Genomic DNA, 18,266 nt, shown 5'->3' on the forward strand with positions numbered 1-18,266 from the left:
GGAGCGTGGTGGAACCTCAAAGACAGTTAGATGAGCTCCAAGCAAATCTAGCTGGTACAATTTAAGATGTTACCGCTGTATGTCTTCAGCAGGGACTGTTAGAAAAACTGATGGAGTGGAGTGTATGTACTCACCTCACCTCAGCTGTTTCCATGCAAAATCCAGAAACATAAATGTTCTTTTCAAAGCAGTTTTGACTAAGCTGTGAAGGCACTGAGGTGCAGGTTTGCATGACCTTTGGCAAGGGGTGATAACATCTTAAACTTTGCAGGTATTTTTCTTATGAGCATGGGTTTTTGCTGGGTACTTGAGCAAAGGAAGGGTTGAGATGTATGCGATACTATCTTTTATGTGCCTCGCTCACTTCAGAATGAGTTTTGAAAGTGCATGTTGTGTTTTGCTTCTTTCTCATCTCCCTTCCAAAGCTTTGCTGGAGGTGTTCATTTCACTTCAAGGGATTTCTCTCAGTGACAGTGATGTCACTTTTGCCATTTGTGTCTGTATAAAGTTGGTTATCTTTCCATAGTTTCTTTGTCATAAAAAACACTTGAAGAACAAAAGTAGAAGAAGCAGGAAGTTCTTACGTGCTGAAAACTGATTATATGCTACTGATACTTTTGGCAGTTTTATTTAAATTTAGTTGAATGTTTCACCAATAGGCTGAGATTCTCTTCTCCGTCCAGCAGCACAAAGTGATTATTAAGCATGTTTAAACAGTTTTAGAACCTTTGCTAAGATGATGTAGCATGAATGCCACAGGACTGGCTTTATATATAAAACATATCAAAACACCGTTCATGATAGTTTCGTATCGCCTTCACCAAGTATAAAAGAACAGTCCTAATGGGTTGTAGCATAATTCATATTTGGTATTGCCTGAAAATCCTCTCTGATAATTGTATGATGGGAATCATAGTTTCAAGGACTTTTAAAAAGCCAAAAAGCCCAACATACATTTCTTTTGGAAGCTGGAAAAGCCAACAATTTTGCAAAATTTGTGTTTTTGTTAATGTCCTCAGGCAAATATGGGATATTTAGTTTGTAATGGATCTTCTTTTCTGATTTGAAAGGAAGTGATTTATTTCAAAACCAGTCACAAGGCACAGAATGAAATTTGAACAAAGCAGTTAGAGGGAGAATGAACCCTTAGACCAAAAAATATGTTTTGATGCTCTGACAGCTATTTGGAACAGGTCATCTGACCAGATGGAAGTGTACAAGTTTGGTGACCCAGTGACATATTTGAGCCTGAATACCTTTCAGGACAAAAGTCAGTATGATATTGTTTTGTAACTTGAAAGATTATGATATTTGCTCCAATACTCTGGGATTTGGGTTTTTTTTTTCTGCTTCCCTACAGACCAGTCAACTTTCACTTTGGAAACTGTCCTTACAAAAAAGATTCAAACTGTCTCCTTTGTTGCATTTATTATGTATCAAAGAAAAACACAAGGACAAAATAACTGCTTAATGCTCTCCAATACATGCAGACAGGGTCCAAGAAAAAGCTGTTAAAGTTACAGGTGATGCTAAAAACCAACCATCTGCCTTTGCTCATGTGTCCAACTTATATCTCCTAAGGATTTTGTTTTCAAGGCAAGATAACTTCAGTGTTTTGATCTGAAGTGACATTCTCAAAGAAAATTAATAGCAGGTTGAAGAGTTGTTCCAGTGCAATGATTTCAAAGTATCTGTATGGTCAATATTTCCATGTACTCCTTTTTATTGAAAAAAAAAAAAAAGTTTAATAGATTGGTTAAGGATAAGTGCTTGACATTATTTCTAGAAAGGTGGTGTATTTAAGATCTAGTTACATAAACTGCTTAATGTGATACTGTTCTAATAAAGTTTTCCTGAGGGTGGCAGTTCAGTTTAGTTCTGTCACTCTGAGTACAGCTTTAGCCACAAATGTGCTGCAGATGTATATTTAAGCAGCTGAAGCTGGTCTCCCAGCAGGTATTTTGCATAACACACCAGAGGTAGTTATCTTTCCGTGTAGCCTAGATGTCATTGCAGGTTCTGCTTATCGCCCCTGGAGCACCTGAGCGACTAGGGGAGGTTAAATATCAGGCTGGTAACCTGGGGAGGAACTAGTGCGATCTACAAACACACTTCAGAGTCTTGTCAGATCAGACCCAGATTGAACCTCTTTTCAGAGAAATGCTTGAAGTCAAACCTAAGCATTTTACAGTACAGCATCTTCACAAATATGGCAGCATTACGTCCATTACCTTGCTCCGTTTTGGAGGTCATTCCTGCACAGCCACTGCAAGCTGAGTGACACTGGCCAGCTTAAAGCTGTTCTCCAGAGAGGACAATAGTATGAAACATGTATTTGCATATGCTTATTATGCATATGTATTGGTACAACATGTACTGAAAACCTGACTGTTTTTTTACCCAGTGAGGAAACAGTAAATTACAATTATGCTTGAATGGCAATATAGTGAACTGCATTTTTTGGTCTTTGCTAAATGCCAGATAAGATGATTTTAGGATAATTTAGAGTTTGTATTTTGCAGATATAGATCTTTTGTGAAGCTGTGGTGATAGAAGACATATCATTGCCAGGTATTAATTAGTTAAGAGGCCTTGGTCTGTCTCAGCAGCTAATGTTCTAAAAAGCTTCTCTTATAAAGTTGTATTATGGCACACAGTATGATTTTCTTGGAAATCTGCTTTCAGTTTTCTTAGAAAAAATAAAAAGACATAAAGGTAAGAGCAGTTGAAGATGCTCACTACTGTTCAGCAGGAGTACAGCGCTATGTAGCAGTTGACATAGAGTTCAAGATCCAACCATGGAAATAATTGCATTACAAGTACCTTCAGTGGCATTGGAATATACTTACATTCAAGTATGTGACATCTGCAAGGTATTCCAGTAGCACCAAGTCCACAGGCATTTAGGGTTTGACTGAAAAACTTTGCTGGGAACCTGAAATCATGGAAGTCTTGGTCAACCCAGAGGCATTGCCGCCTCGTCTGCGCCAAACACCAAAGTGCTTGTCTCAGAGATATGTCCACAGAAAATCAACACACATTGATGCTTAAGCTCCCCCAGGATCTGTGCTGGAAGGCATGGACACTGAGTAATCCTGAGCCCTGTACAGAAATGTCTGTCATTTTCTTCTTAAGAATCTGCTAAGAGTCTTTTTGTTACCTCAGCAAATGGTACTGGCTTGAAGGGGGTGGAAGTATCTGCATGGCATGTGGTTCACTGAAGTTTGTCAGCAGATGAAGAGAAATCACTTTGTAAAAACGTGCCTCAGGCTTCCTGGGAAGTTGGTCTGTGTTTCTGTGTTAGAAACAGTGATGTTGAATGTTTGCTGAGAGCCAAGAATGGGATTCTCTAACCTGTGTCTTACTCTGTGTCATGGAAAACAATGCCACTCTGTGTGCTTACTTTTGAATTGTATTACATCCAAGCAAGCCCAGCTGTCTGGCCCCATAGCAGGGAGCTGCCATAGCGGAAATCCTCGGAACTGTTTTCTTGTCTATAAACACAATTTGGCAGTTTGTAGAATCAGAGAGTATCTCACATTGGAAGGGACCCGTAAGTTTGTAGCACATGTCAGCTTGGTTCCCTCTCAAAACACCTTGCACGGTGAGAAAAAGATCTCCCATTCATGCTTGGGACCCCATTCATAGATGTTGGACCTAGTAAGTCCCAAGTGAATCCCCTAATATGACTGTAGTAAGGGTCTTGAAAGCTTTGTTGACATTACTGAACACATCTCATCTTAAAAGTGTAACCATATATGGCCTAGAAAATAAAAGGCTTAAAAAAATGACAATACCACAGTCCCACTGTTATCATTAAGTTTAGGCCTGTACCCATACATGCTTCCCTAACATTTTAAAAATATCCAAAGACAGCAGGCTTGACATTTGGATGTAAAAGTCAACACTTCCCCTCCACGGTCAGCAGCCCAAGTGCTGGCAGGATGTGGCAGCTAGATGGTGTCAGCCAGGGCTGAAATGTGCCCTGGGCTTCTGCAGAAGGGAAACCGAAACCGATTCACTTCAGCAGAAGCAAGAGGAAGTAAATGGTATAAACAGTGCAAAGTAAATGATACTGCAAATTTTTGTTCTATTGCAATCCAAACTGCTAGTGATCATGCAAACACAGATTTAAAATTGCTGTATTGATAATCTCTATTTTAAACAGCAAAAAAACTCGTAAACATCACTGAATCTGTCTAGAAAGATCCTGGCTTGAGGCATACCTTGCGAGCTGCATGCATTGCTGTCAGGTCTTACGACAGTCTCCTTTAAATTTAAGAAACAAAACTATTCATCTTCGCAATATTAGTTACAGGCGACGGCAGTAATCTTGGCCAGTTAATGACGTGTTGAGGGTAAAATGCAGACAGTTGGCATTTTATCTATTTATAATACTTTTTTTTTTAAATGGCAGTGCCATCCCTTTACTCCCACTCTACCTCTCCCACACACACTCAGCATTTTATGAGTCAGGCTGCGAAAATATCGAGAGGCTGATGTAAAGATAAGCTTTTGGAAAGTTATTTTGCAAAGAATGCTTGAGGTGCTTTTTCTTTGCCTTGTTTTTTTTTTCTGGCTGTGAATGGGTCATATTTCCAAGACACTGTCTGCAGTACAGTGACAAGTTTTTCATTAAATCTAAAACCTGAAGGTATTCTATGCTTAACATGAGGCTACAAGAGAATTTTTTCATCAAAATTCTGAGGATGTTTTTGCATTTCATAGGACTTTAATTTTTGCAAATGTTTAGGAGTCAATGGGGCAGTTCACCGGCAGTCAAACCATGGCTGTGTCTATGCGGCAATCTGTGAGAATCACAGGTTTCATCACTCACTATATATACACTATTTATACCCCAACACAGGTTGCTTGTGAGCAATTTAGGCATAATGTGTCTTCATGACCACAGTGATTACTGATACCATATCATTAACCAGATGGTACCAAGACCACAGCTTGGGCATTCAATCATATTCTAGATAGATCTGCCTCTTCAGAGAGGTTTACATTACTATTTTAGCCCACTAACTTAACTGGCTTGAGATGTGTTTCAGGTTTAGAGGTTCACTGGGGTAGTAAAGGTATGAAGGCTGCTGGGCAACCCATTCCTCCAGCTGCAGGAAGGCAGCATTCCTAGGGGAGAAGCCCAGACTGAAACTCTCAGGTGAGCCAGAGGTCCCTCCAGGTACTCAACCCAGTCTTGCCCACAATTGAGAGATGAGGCTCCACTCCAACACCACTGCTGTGTCTACCATCTGTAAAGCAGATGTTCCAATGAGGACTACGTTAGGGGTGCATAACATTCATGGACAAAAAGAAACATTATTCACTCCTTCTCACTTGGTGGTCAGCAGGATAAGAGGTGGGCATGCTGCTTCCACCTTCCACCTCTCTGAGATGTCACTTTTTGAGTGACCGTCACAAAAAATATTACTACCTCTGCCCTCATTGGAGAAATATAGTTGTGTCTCAGTAACAACAGCAGTTCATTTTGTAGTTTATCTGGTTTTGTTTTAGTTTATATCTCTAGGTAAACATTTAAATTAAACAGAATTACATCACTCCTTACTCTTTTCCTTCCCCTCAAGCCTAAGCATAACCCTAGCCATTACATTGTAAAATACCTCCATCTTTGTGTAATGGACAGACAACTTTTTGAGAGGTCTTAAGCCATAAATTCTAGAAAAAACCTCTTGTAGAGGCATTTGATCACAGAGCCCATACCTGTGCCTTTCCAGGTAGCACCAGAACTTTTTGGTATAAACTCTCTAGATTAAATAATGTTTCTTTGAATTTGTCCACGAATGTTATGCACCCCTAACCTAGTCCTCATTGGAACATCTGCTTTACCCATGTAATGGTGCAAATGATGGTATCATCTAAACTTGCATTTAGTAGCTTTCCAAATAATTTTTTCTTGTCAGAGTTTGTTTTCCACAAATACAACAACAAAATTTTAGAAACGTCCATTGTTTTGCGCCAGAGATGGTGGTGAGGTGAGAGAGAAAGGTGAGAGAAAGATGCTGCAGGGGTCTTTCTGGATCTCAGTAAGGAAGGCTCAACAACAAACAGATCGACAAACCAGTCGATAGAATAGATAGAATAAGATAGAATAAAAAGAGGAATACAGTGAGTAATTCTTACATCTTTTCAGATGCTGTATACCCTGTGTTTACACAGTATTGGATAGGCCTCAGATGGATTTTCCCATGGCAGATCCCTCCAAAGAAAGGTTCCCTCTTTTTAGTCCTTTGAGCTATTAAATAATTTCCTTACAAGGAAACAACTCTGTTCCTAAACGATGTTTACAGGACAAATTCTAGCTCCACTTGCAGATTAAGGCAAAATCAGCCAAGTCGCAAAATCATTAGTACCAACTGAGAGTTGCCCACAGGCTCCTCTGTTATAATGAGGTGGTAGAGTTTGTCCCATAGGCAAGGGATCTATACTGCACAACACAGGCTGAAGGCCACATTGGACGTGTGGCACAGCCCAGCACAGGCCTGGAACTGCTCATGTTCACTGTGATGTGGCTGATTGACTCCCTGATGCCCAGCAGTCTCCTGGTCAGGATCACTGCACAGATGCTTTCAAATCTTTAGTTTATTCCTTCTAACAAGCTGTTAAGCTACTCCTTGGCTCACCTCCAAGATGAAGTAATTTAATGTATCGGTGGTAACAGGAAGAGAAATTGGGAAGTACTTTCTGTTGTTGTTTTCAAGTAGAGTAACCAATCTATCAGAAAATTTGGGTGTTTCACATGCTGGAGTTGAGCTTAAAAACTGTTTCAAGGAGAATTTTGCCAAATGCAAATTTTCTGTTATGTAAGAACTATATCGTATCACATAGTTAGGACCTTAATAAGCACTTAATCCTGCTGGGTGTCATGTTCTGTTTCTTTGCCTTCCTATTCTTACAAAGATGGTCTTCTCTGATTTTCAAAACTGCCTGGCGTTCTAATGTTGGCCCATGTTACACTGAACTACATGCTTCTTTTCCACCCTTTTGTGTCTAAACTGTTGATTCACTGTTTGTGAAGCAGCCTGAGGGAACTGTGGTTACAGTCAGGGAGGAAGTCTATAGCAGAAGCAGGGACACATCTGAGTTTTATCTTATGATATACATTTGCCTTATTCCAAAAGACATGATGTCTCCTACAGCCTTCTGCCTTTGCTCTTTGCAGAAGTTTCATTTCATACATGGTGGAGCAAGTGAAACCAGAGGCCAGATTAATTCTCAGTCTTGCTTCTTTTCCTTATCGCTGCTCTCATCATATGACAAGATATCTGTGGGAAAAAAAAAAAGAAAAACATTTAGTTAAAGGTTGTCCTCCATTGCATATACACAGGGACCAAATTAAGGCTGCATGGAAGGTGTCATTTATAATTCTAGAGTATTCAACTTCAGTCTAGACCATATTATGTGAGTGCTGTATGTATCAGCACATACACGTATTGATAATATCTCCATATTGAGAAGTATTTATATGTACAGATCCTCCATGAGGAAGATGGATAACCAAGGTCTCATTATGGATCCATGTATGAGTTATTCCTTTTATTACACTGCATCCTTCCCTTCAAAAAGGTTCATGCTCAACTATTTTGGAAGGATCTTGGCAGTGCAAATGTGGACGGCAGAAGGTCCACAGGAACCTGAAAAAAACTGTCATCCAAGCTTGAATGGAGCTCCGCAGAAGGCAGGCAGAGCACTTGTCATCACTCCCCTTCAGACTTGCAAAGACTTTCTATGAAGTAGAGATAGCAACTGAGCTACAACAAAAAAGTTCAGATATCTTTTGCAATAGCAAATATTAATCAAACTAAATATGTAACTCCTCACAACAAGTAGTTTGCTCTCCCATGTCATCCTTACTGATGAATTAAGTTCTAGAAAAAGGCAGGGAAACTCCTTCAGAAAAATGATTTTGGTATGCTTAGAAATTTGATAAACTTAGAATGTATTTTGTTCTTTTCTCTGTGGATACACAATGGCTTTTAGAAGCAAGTATAATGTTTAATTTCATCCTATCTGATCCAGTCTCACTAATTACATCTTACTGAGCATCACCAATTAACAGCTGTTTGCTCCCAAATCCTTTTTAGAGCTTTCCCTTCTTAACTTTATTATCACAGTACTGGGTCTCAAACAGTGCAGGTCCAGTATAAATAATGCATAAACTGGATGCAAGCTGTGTTTTCCCTCCAGTCTCCATGACTGCCTGTAAGCAAGGTTAGAGGACAAGATGGTAAAGATGATAACTTTTTCCTACTGTCCAGCTGATATTGCTTTTAGGAATGAAGCTGCTGCACTTACATTGTTTTTTCTACTTCCATTCTATGTAACTTCCACAGTTTTGTGGGTGTTTTTCATCTTTCCATCTTCCTACTTGTTCTAGAATCATAGAATCACAGAATGGTATGGATTGGAAGAGATCTTACAGATCATGTAGTTCCAACTCCCCTGCCATGAGTGGGAACACCTTCCTCTAGACCACACTGCTCAAAGCCCCATCTGACCTGGCCCAAAACACTTCCAGGGATGTGGCATAAACAGTGTCTCTGGTCAATCTGTGCCAGTGCCCCAGCACCCTTAACAGTAAAAAACTTCCTCCTAATATCTAATTTAGATCTACCCTCTTTCAGTTTAATGCCATTACCCCTTGTCCTGTCACAATGTACCCTTGTAAAAAGTCTCCGGTAACCCTTTAGGTACTGGAAGGCTGCTATAAGGTCTCCCTGGAGCCTTCTCTTCTCCAGTTCGTACAACTCCAACTCTCACCTGATCAGGAGGAGGAAGTGGATGAGGCCTACAAACAGCTGAGAGCTGCCTCATGGTCACAATCCCCGGTCCTCATGGGGGACTTTGACCACACTGATATTTGCTGGGATAGCCACACAGCCAAGGCACACGCAGTCCAGGAGGTTCCTACAGATTGTTGACGACAACTTCCTGTCGCAGATGATTGAGGACCCAACGAGAAGAGGTATGCTGCTGGACCTGGTACTGACGAATAAGGAGGGTCTGGTTGGGGATGTGAAGCTTGGAGGCAGCCTTGGCTGCAGTGACCATGAGTCGGTGGAGTTCAAGATCCTGTGTGGAAAAGGCAGGGCACAAAGCAGGATTGCGACCTTGGATTTCAGGTGAGCTGACTTTGGCCTTTTTAAAGACCTGCTTGGAGGAATCTCACTTGGTAGAAGTGACCAAGAGAGCTGGTTGATCTTCAAGTGCCACTTCCTCCAAGACCAAGATTGGTATATCTGCACTAGTAGAAAATTGGGAAAAAGAGGCAGGAGGAGGTCTCTGTGAATGAACAAAGATCTGCTAGGACAGCTCAGGGAGAAAGCAGCGATCTATGAGAGGTGGAAACAGGACCTGATTTCTTGGGAAGAGTATAGGAACATTGCCAGAGTATGCTGAGGTGCAACCAAGAAGGCTAAAGGCATTTTAGAATTAAACCTGGTCAAGAAAGTAAAGGAAAACAAGAAGGGGGTTTTCAGGTACATCAGCAGCAAAAGGAAGATTAAGGAGAATGTTGGCCGGCTGCTGAACACAGAGAGTGTCCTGGTGACCAAGGATGCAGAGAAGGCTGAACTACTGAATGCCTTCTTTGCTTCTGTACAGCCAAGACAAGCCCTCAGGAAGCCCAGCCAGCAAGGACTGTAGGATGGCCTGGACAGCAGAGGACTTGCCCTGGGTGGAAGGGGAAGAGGTTAAAGACTTGTTTGGCAAGTTTAATACTCAAAAATCAATGGAACATGATGGGATGCATCCAAGAGTGCTGAGGGAGCTGGCTGATGTGGTTGCCTATTATAGCCCAACAATCTCATGAAAGCAAGAAAATCATCTCTCCAAATTCTTTTCTCCTTGCAGAACAAAACATTTATTTGCTGTGGCTTTGCACCTCACAAAGATGGCAATATGATGTACAATTATTACGAGAACAGAAAAGGTGTTTGTGCTCAGTTTGCCCAACAGCAGGTGATTACGCCATGTACAAACTGCTGTACAGTTAGGCCCACTGTTTCTAAATATATGCAGAGCTAGAAAGGGTAGGTTTTACTGGAAGTTTTCCAGCAGAAAGTATTTGATCTTGCAGCTTATACTTTGATGTTTGTTGAATATGTCTCAATCAGAGTTGTAGGATTTGGCTGAATATATTCAAGGCAGTTTGAATCTTTTAAGATCACGTCTTTTTTCCATTTCCAAACCTGATGGTTTCAAATCATCACATTTCATCATAGCTGAAGTGATTTCTATGTCTTAGCAGTGCTGAAAACTGCAGTCTTCTAACCTAGAACTCTCTATGCTGGGTATTAATGCTCCCCAGCAATTCCAAATCACTTCACACATTGTAAAAAGGGCTATGTGATTAACACTCTTAAAACCACCTTATGTTTTACAAAGATTTGCAATTAAATCCCAGGCATGTAGAAAGCCAGCCTGGAACAAACCACAAGATGTATTATTTTATACATTGAAATGTGAAAGGTATTTCCCAATATTTTTGCTCTATGATTCAGCTAAACGTGTCAATTGTCAAAATTACTCTCTACCTCTTTAACTTCAGTAAGTTCTAGTTAAAAAAAGCCAAGTAAACTGGTGTGGATTTTTTTTTGGCATAAAATGCAAATTCTGACACTATTATATTGTGCTTCCCTAAACTAAAGACTGTCTCTGTTTCTCACTGCTCTTTCTTCTCTTCTTTTTCCTCTTTATGGACTGTACAGCACAGGGGATTGTTTATATAGACAAAGGGGTGTCTCTGAGGCTATACAAAGCAGATCCAAAGCTGCATTCATGGATTAGAGTAAATCCATTGGAATTCTCTCTCCTCCTTCTTTTCTATGATCTGCTAAAATGAGGAGATATAGATAGAGTAGGAGCATGTGAGGTAGGATCAGTAGGTGTTGTATGGTGGTTGGAAGCAGATGGGCCTTCCAGATTTGTTGCCAATGGATGCAAAGGTATTTGCACAGGTGGATTAAGAACAGTCCAGTGTGGAAATTCTCCTGTTTTCCTTATTATTTTTTTTTAAATGCAGAGCAGGCTATCTCTTTACAGAAAGAGAAGGCTAGAGCTTATTGGCTTCCTTAACCAGCTGCAAGCACAAAATCTGTCCCTTCTGTCCGTGTACACATAAACACCACCTTCATTCACATTGGGTCTGTCTGCAGATGGACTCCTCCAGCAAGGTTCAAATCCTTGTTTCTTCCTCATGTTCCTTTTTTATCAACTGCACTTTTGTTTCACGTTACAGCTGGAGTCCCTGCCAATATACGTAACCTCAGAACTATAATTGCTGCTGCTGGCCCAGCAGCTTTGGCCTCTGGACCCTTCTCTCCTTTTCCCCTAGCATTGTAATACAATGTCCTCCTTGAGACTAGTCTCTTGAATTTGGATCAGCGGAGTTTTAACACTGAGCTAGTAATGTCCACAGAGAATTGCTGCTTGATTTTAGCCCTCCTGAACCTAAGTCCCAAAATCTGTGTGTTTGCTTTATCTCATCAAACTGCTAAATTCCACTGTCAGCACATCGCTGCTACATCACTACAATCAATCCCATTGAAGGGTACAATGGAAAGGCAACATCAGCTATGTACAATACTTGTGGTGCAAAGAGCAAAGGGTTTTTTTTGAGAAAAGATCTCTTCCTAAGTATGTGTCTAGGGAATTTCGGCACCAACTTCAAGGGCAAACAAGATGAACCACACAATTCTTTGAATTACTGATATATTAGTAGGGTAAAACAACTGTCAGCTCACCCAGAGGACTAGGTTTGGCTGAGCATCTTGTTTTCTCTGCTAAGTTTGATGTTGGAAGTTTTCTGTTTGTTTACTTATTTATATTTTCTTCCTTTGTTCTGTTCTGAGAGGAAAGAACTGCAAGCCAAACACTACCTGCATGCTTATTTCAAGACAGTACAGTCTCATAGGACTACAATCTGTGAGTCTATAGGATGAACTGAGTTATAGCAAAAGGAGTAAGAGGTTTATATTAGTCTGCCTTTGAAAAGGAGAGAGTCAGCTATGGGACCTGCGAAGCATCTACCACGTCCACTCGAGGCTGTTGGTTTTATTTCTTAATGATAAGCTTTTAATCTGCACCTGTGTTTGTATGTACAGGTATGAAACACTGAAGATTAAATGGAAATGAAACATTAGCTGGTCTTCAAAGCTCACTATTATTTTTTGTGCCTGATGTTTTGCTAATATAGAAGCAACCAGAAGGCCCTAGAAATACTGCATGGATCTTCTCAAGACCCCAGGTTGTCTCAACAAAGAAAGAAAAAGTTACCAGAAGCCAAAAGCTACAAAGTGCAATGTGCTTCTGACAAGAATCAGGGTCCTGCTGCCCATGATGGTCCATGGGACATCAGGGCAGATTGGCTGTGGCCTTCTCCTCTTTAGAGGAGTGCACTTGAATCTGACTCCATGGGAGATCAGTTTTGTTGCCTGAGGGAAGCAGTGTGAAAGCAAACTGGAGAGTTTGGCTACCTGTTTCCTGGTCCTAGCAGTGGCCTCAGCTCTTTCTGTGATAGCTTGATGGCTCTATGTTCCTGTATGTAGGATATGGGTAGTAGCATTTACTTACTTAGTGTGGTGAAATGTTGGTTAATTAGTCTTTGTTTTTACAGTCTGATATACTGAGTGTATGAGCATGAGCCCTAGCAGAAGCAGTTGCTCTCTGCTTCCTGAACAAGGCAGGTAGGTGTCTGGATTTTTCCTTCCTCAGTCCCACACAAAGGTGTTTGTCTTTTACCTGAAGGCTTAGTGCAGATGTGGGTGTTTTGAAATCACCTTGTTAACCATTCCCCAGATTCTAGGCTAGCCCAATGCCTGGTGATGAAGATGCAGCAGATGTGAGCTGGCAGCCGTAGGTGGCAAATTGCATTACAAGTTGCCTGGAATTATCACACTTGCCCTTCAATGGGGGCAGCGCCTCCTCCATCTAATTGTAACAATAAATGTAATACAACATAATACAAAAAGATTGTGATGACAATAATATAAATCAGCACAGCAGTTAATGAGAAAACCCTACAGGCCATTCATGCATTCCCATTAACTGGTCTTCATTCTGAAACTTCATTTTTTTTTTTACTCATTTTTCACTGCAGAGGATTTACAGGTCTGGACGGTAAATCTATTTGACTTTTGTAACAAAGTAGTAAACAACTCTGCAATCTAAACCTCCACTCAATACCTGATGGAAGTACTTCTGCTCATTAGAGATGAGGGAAATTAGAAAAAAGCTCTTCTAAGAAACTTCAGCTGTTCTCAGTGTTTCCAAGGACTAAACATCACCTTCACTCTCTCTGCTCTTTTGGTCACGTGCCTGGGGCTATCTGTAAAATCTCTATGGATTCACTAGAATTGCTAGAGCTCATGGCACCCCCGCAGGTTCCAACATCAGCTGCTTTCTGTAGGACAGAGGTCTATACTACAGTAAAGAGGGAAGGACTCTTAATGATCTATCCCAGAGCCCACAGCCTTACTTGCAGAAATCAAGGAATGATGGCAAATTAGGGAATGAAAAAGACCTCTCAGTTTTGTTTTTATAGTTTTTCCTTCTTGACTGGTAGCAGATTTTTTTTCTGCTGGAAACTACATATATGCTACAGTGTCATTATTATCCTTTACACCAAGTTCATGCATCTTTCCCCATGTGAGAGCTTGTGATACGTGATCCACTTTTCTTTTGTGAGTTGAAAAATAACCTTCTGACAGGAAGAGAGAGTTTCAGCCTGTGACAGGAATGGGAGGGAGGCTGAGTCTGACAGCAATGGCTGTATCAAGAGGAGATGCTGTTGGTGCCTGCATACTACCTTTGTGTTGAGTTATTTATAACCTTCACCCATCCCCATCCTGCCCCTGTAATCACAACTATTTCTCCTGGTAGAAGTGTGCTGAAGTGTTACCTAATGGAATCTGCTCCTGAAAATCACTAACGTCAGACGTTCAAAGCAGCAGCCAGGCCTGGAGTAACAAATGTCCTCACATTAATGGTATTCTTTTCTATGATGAAGAAAGTGCATTGAGAGTTCTCATCTTCTCCTTTTTGAGCTTTCTGGTTGCCTTGAGGGTTTTTTTTTTCAACTTTTCTCTGAAATTTTCTGAGACTCTGTTAATTCAACACCGTGCCCAACAGCAGGAGCTTTGCAAGAGACCTCAAGGTGCAACACTGGCCACCTGGATGGTGTCTCCATGCAGGCAGCCCAGCAGGACCTGTTTATTTGAGAAAGGCCATGGTGTGAATAAGCACAGGGAAGATGGTGCTGGAAAAATCCCCTGGGATCTTGCTGAGTCAAGCGCTGTCATCTGGCCACACTAGACCCCCTTCTGAGAAGCTGTCTCCAGCTTGCTGGTTTCTGCTTTGTTCAAGGAAGGAAGATTTTGTACAGTTTTTATAAACAAGTGGAGCTGTGTCAAAAACATCCACCTCTCTTATCACTAATTTCTCTTTCTAACAGAAAATGACCACAGAACCTTGAATTTTGGCTAATCATTAGGGTTAAAACACAAAAAGAAGAGGAATAGTAATATAAATACACAAGGCATGTCTGGTTCTCTTCAGGCATCCTGCAAGACAATGGTTTTTTTTCCTCCTTACCCCCTACCTGAAGCATCCATTGTCTACAGTGCAGGATTCACTTGAGAATGTAATTTCTTTTGGAAGCCATCCTTCCTTTGAATTTCTGATTCTTTTTTTCCTGTGGAACTTCTCATTTGCAGGATATATTAATCATTTCTGAGTTTGGTATGAGTTGGCACAGATATGAATTAAAAAAAAAAAAGGCTAATTGTCTGTGAACTGAGAATATGAGTTTTTCAGACAGCTTTATGGAACTGGAATATACCTGAATGAATGCATGTATTTTTTGTGTTATTTCAGGATAGCATGGTGAGGCTCTTACAAGTTGCTATCTAAATGCATACTCATGGTGATTTTTCAGCGTAGTACTTGACTTCATCCATGTATTTCCAGGCATTTTACAAAGGTCAGCCATATCATGGTCCTTATGCTAATAAATGAGAAATTTTAAACTAAAGAGAGATGATGATTGGCTCAACATCAGACTGTAAACATGTGGAATGGCTGGGAAGAGAAAGCAGATCTCCTGGAAGGAAAGCCAATATTCACAAAAAATAGCCAGCAGTCCCCATGTCTGTATCTCAGCATGAAATACTGATTTAATTGGCTATGTACATGATTTTGAGTCATTAATACAGGGTCTACTGGAATTGAAGATATTTCTGGATGGCCTCTCAAAGTTTCACTTGTTCAGGGTTTTATGACTGTATTTACAGCATCCCATTTCTCTTGTTTTGATGGCTTATAGAAGAACAGAATGTACTATTCTACAGACACCTGACTCTACGCAAAGAATGACAGAATGTCAGCAAAAAAACATGGAAAAATATGAAATAACTAAGCTACCTTTGGCATCTACCAACTCAAGTTAGATTAGTAGAGACAGAAAGGTCAAAGTACTGGCAAATTCCTCCTTCTCTCAGCTGGAGGGAAGCAGACAGAAATCTCAAGGCAGAAGTACATTCTTTGGTGGGGAATTTTGACTGATAATATATAACAGACTGATCTGGAGGAAGAAAAAGGGGAAACAAAGTCTCCACTGATGCAAGTTCAATGTAACTGCCATAGATACAAGACAGTTTTGTCTCCATTTAATATTAATGAAAAAGGTTTTGAAAAAATAATTTTAAAACAGTTAGTTGAAAGAGAACGGTGAATTATATCACTGAAGCTATGAAAAGATTTCCCAAGTTTAATTGCTCTTCTTTTTTTGCATTGTTTTCATACAGCTGAAAATTATTTTTCCCCTCTGTTACAATGTATCTTGTTCAAAGCAATTTCTAAAAAGCTCACAGATGATATTCACATTATCAGATGATGGTGAATATTAGAACTTGAAACCAGAAATTTCCTGAAAACCCAAATAGTCTTACTTGTCTTTTAAATGGGAAACTGGATATTTCATGCTTCTGAAAGCAAATGACTGGGGCCTGGATCCTCAGTTCTGGCCTTGTGATATTTAGTACACAAATATTCTTTTGTGTCAACAATTCATTATGAACTCCTCAACAGCAGCATCCTCTCTCCTCTCCTCTCCTCTCCTCTCCTCTCCTCTCCTCTCCTCTCCTCTCCTCTCCTCTCCTCTCCTCTCCTCTCCTCTCCTCTCCTCTCCTGTCCCAAAAAGCCAGAAGCAACATTTTTCTTGGACCTCTAAGCTGCCTGGTTCAAACTGACTGCTGTGGTCCCAAGCAAATCCAAACAATGGGCTCTGCTGTCTCTGGGGTCTTTGTAAGGCCGAAATATACTGTTAGATCTTTTTTAGCATCCACTCATTTTTGTCAGGAAAATTTGTCCCATATGCTGGAACACGGAATTTGGTGGATGCTGATAGCTGGGTAGTGATTCACTACTGGGTGTTATCTAATCATAAAAGTCAACGTTTCCCATGAGACTGGGGGAAAAAGCCCCAAAGCTCACACATACCTATAAGCTATTCTAAAATAGATTTAAAGCCTGGAATATGCCTTTCTGTAAAATATACTTCCCCCTTGCTACATTTATGCATGCTCTCAGAATCATCAGCCTGGATTAGCTCTTAAAATAAAATTAAACTCACAGCAGCAGCAGCCATAACAGGGCTGTCATCAGCAGGACCCAGACTCCGTGCATGCTGAGGGGAACAGCTGGTGCAGAGAAATGAATAGCTAGCCATTGTCCTTGCACCTGGCTGGTATTGGCTCTCGCAGACAGAGATGTTAAACAGGGTGACCATGGGGACGACTGGTATATTTTTCTGGAGAGGAATAAATTTAACAATAATTGTGGCAGAAGTCTATGATGTGTAAGAATGATGTATAAAGGACTGTGATAAACATGATCCCCCACTCCCCCCCATCAATGAAAGCTTTTTAGCTCTCTTGTCTTAGGGACAGAATGACATTGTATGTGAGGGGTGTCCTTTCATAAAATGGAAAAATGGGGAACAGCCAGATCAAGGAATGCAAATGAGATTCCCAGCACACTGGGCATGACTCTGGACAATCCTCATTATTCTTTGTGGACGCAGTGGTGATTTTGATTGTTGCTTTTGTTAGCTAAATGCAACTGAGACATGACTTGTACATGAGGTCCATCTGTTTGTAGGGGTGAGAATGGTGGGAGAACAGCAAGTGCTGAACTCATCCTTCCCCACTGCTTACAGTGGAGGGCATACCCAGAAAGGGACAAGTAAGGCCACTGCAGTGGCTGCGCTCAGGAACCTGGAGAAATCCTGTGCCTATGCTGCGTCTCCAGCTGCCCTGGTCCCAGGACTGGGAATAAGGGCTGGGGTGGTGGGAATGGGTTTCAGCATAAGGTGAACATTGTGCTCATGCTTTTCTGGGGTCAAGGTATTCACCTTTGATCATTAGTACTCAAACTCACTTGAGCACAAGGGACTGAACACAGCACTACTTTCGTTAATTTCACGTACAGCTCTGCAGTGCTTTGCGGTTTCCCTACCGCAGATGTCTAAGCCAATCTTTGTATTCAAATGAGTAATAACAATTAGTAATAGCAGCACTCATCTCCTGGGATCTTCTTATAAATCCCCAAACTCAGGCATTTACATATAGTTAGCAGTAGTGGGAGACAGATCTCCTGCCTGCCACCCCTCCTCAATGCAGGATCCCAGGGATGGCAAACACTTACCCACTAGATGTTTGGAAACTCAATCCATTTTTTTGAAAGTAAACACCACAAAAGTGATAGGAATACTTTCTTGTCCTTTCTCTATCAACAACTGTTGCTATACCACCTTCCTACAGACGCTGAGAAACCTTGCCCATGCTTGAGGCCTTTGCAAAAAATAGCATCCATTATTCAAAGAATGAGTAACAGCTCGCAGATTACATGTTGTGTTTCCTTTTTATTTTTTTGTTAAGAAAAGCCTGGAAGAAATGCTAACAACTTCTTTGCAGCAAACACTTATGGAGAACTGGAAATATTTCTGGGTTGTGGATAATTTGGTGTTTTGCAACTTCCCACAAAGCAGATATTTTTCCCAGACATTCCCTTGGAAAACCTGTGCACTGTCTGTCATCTCAGCAATAACTAAGTGAAATTGATTTAATTTTCTTTATCACTTACTCCTGAATAGCAGCAGTGAAGGTAATAAATGCCACCAATTTTCCTTCAGCAGTTGCAAGAGCTTTGAATAGGCTGCTCTGGAACTGAAGCTCCCAGGACTT

This window comes from Colius striatus, chromosome 2 (assembly GCF_028858725.1).
Source record: "Colius striatus isolate bColStr4 chromosome 2, bColStr4.1.hap1, whole genome shotgun sequence".
Lineage (NCBI taxonomy): Eukaryota > Metazoa > Chordata > Aves > Coliiformes > Coliidae > Colius > Colius striatus.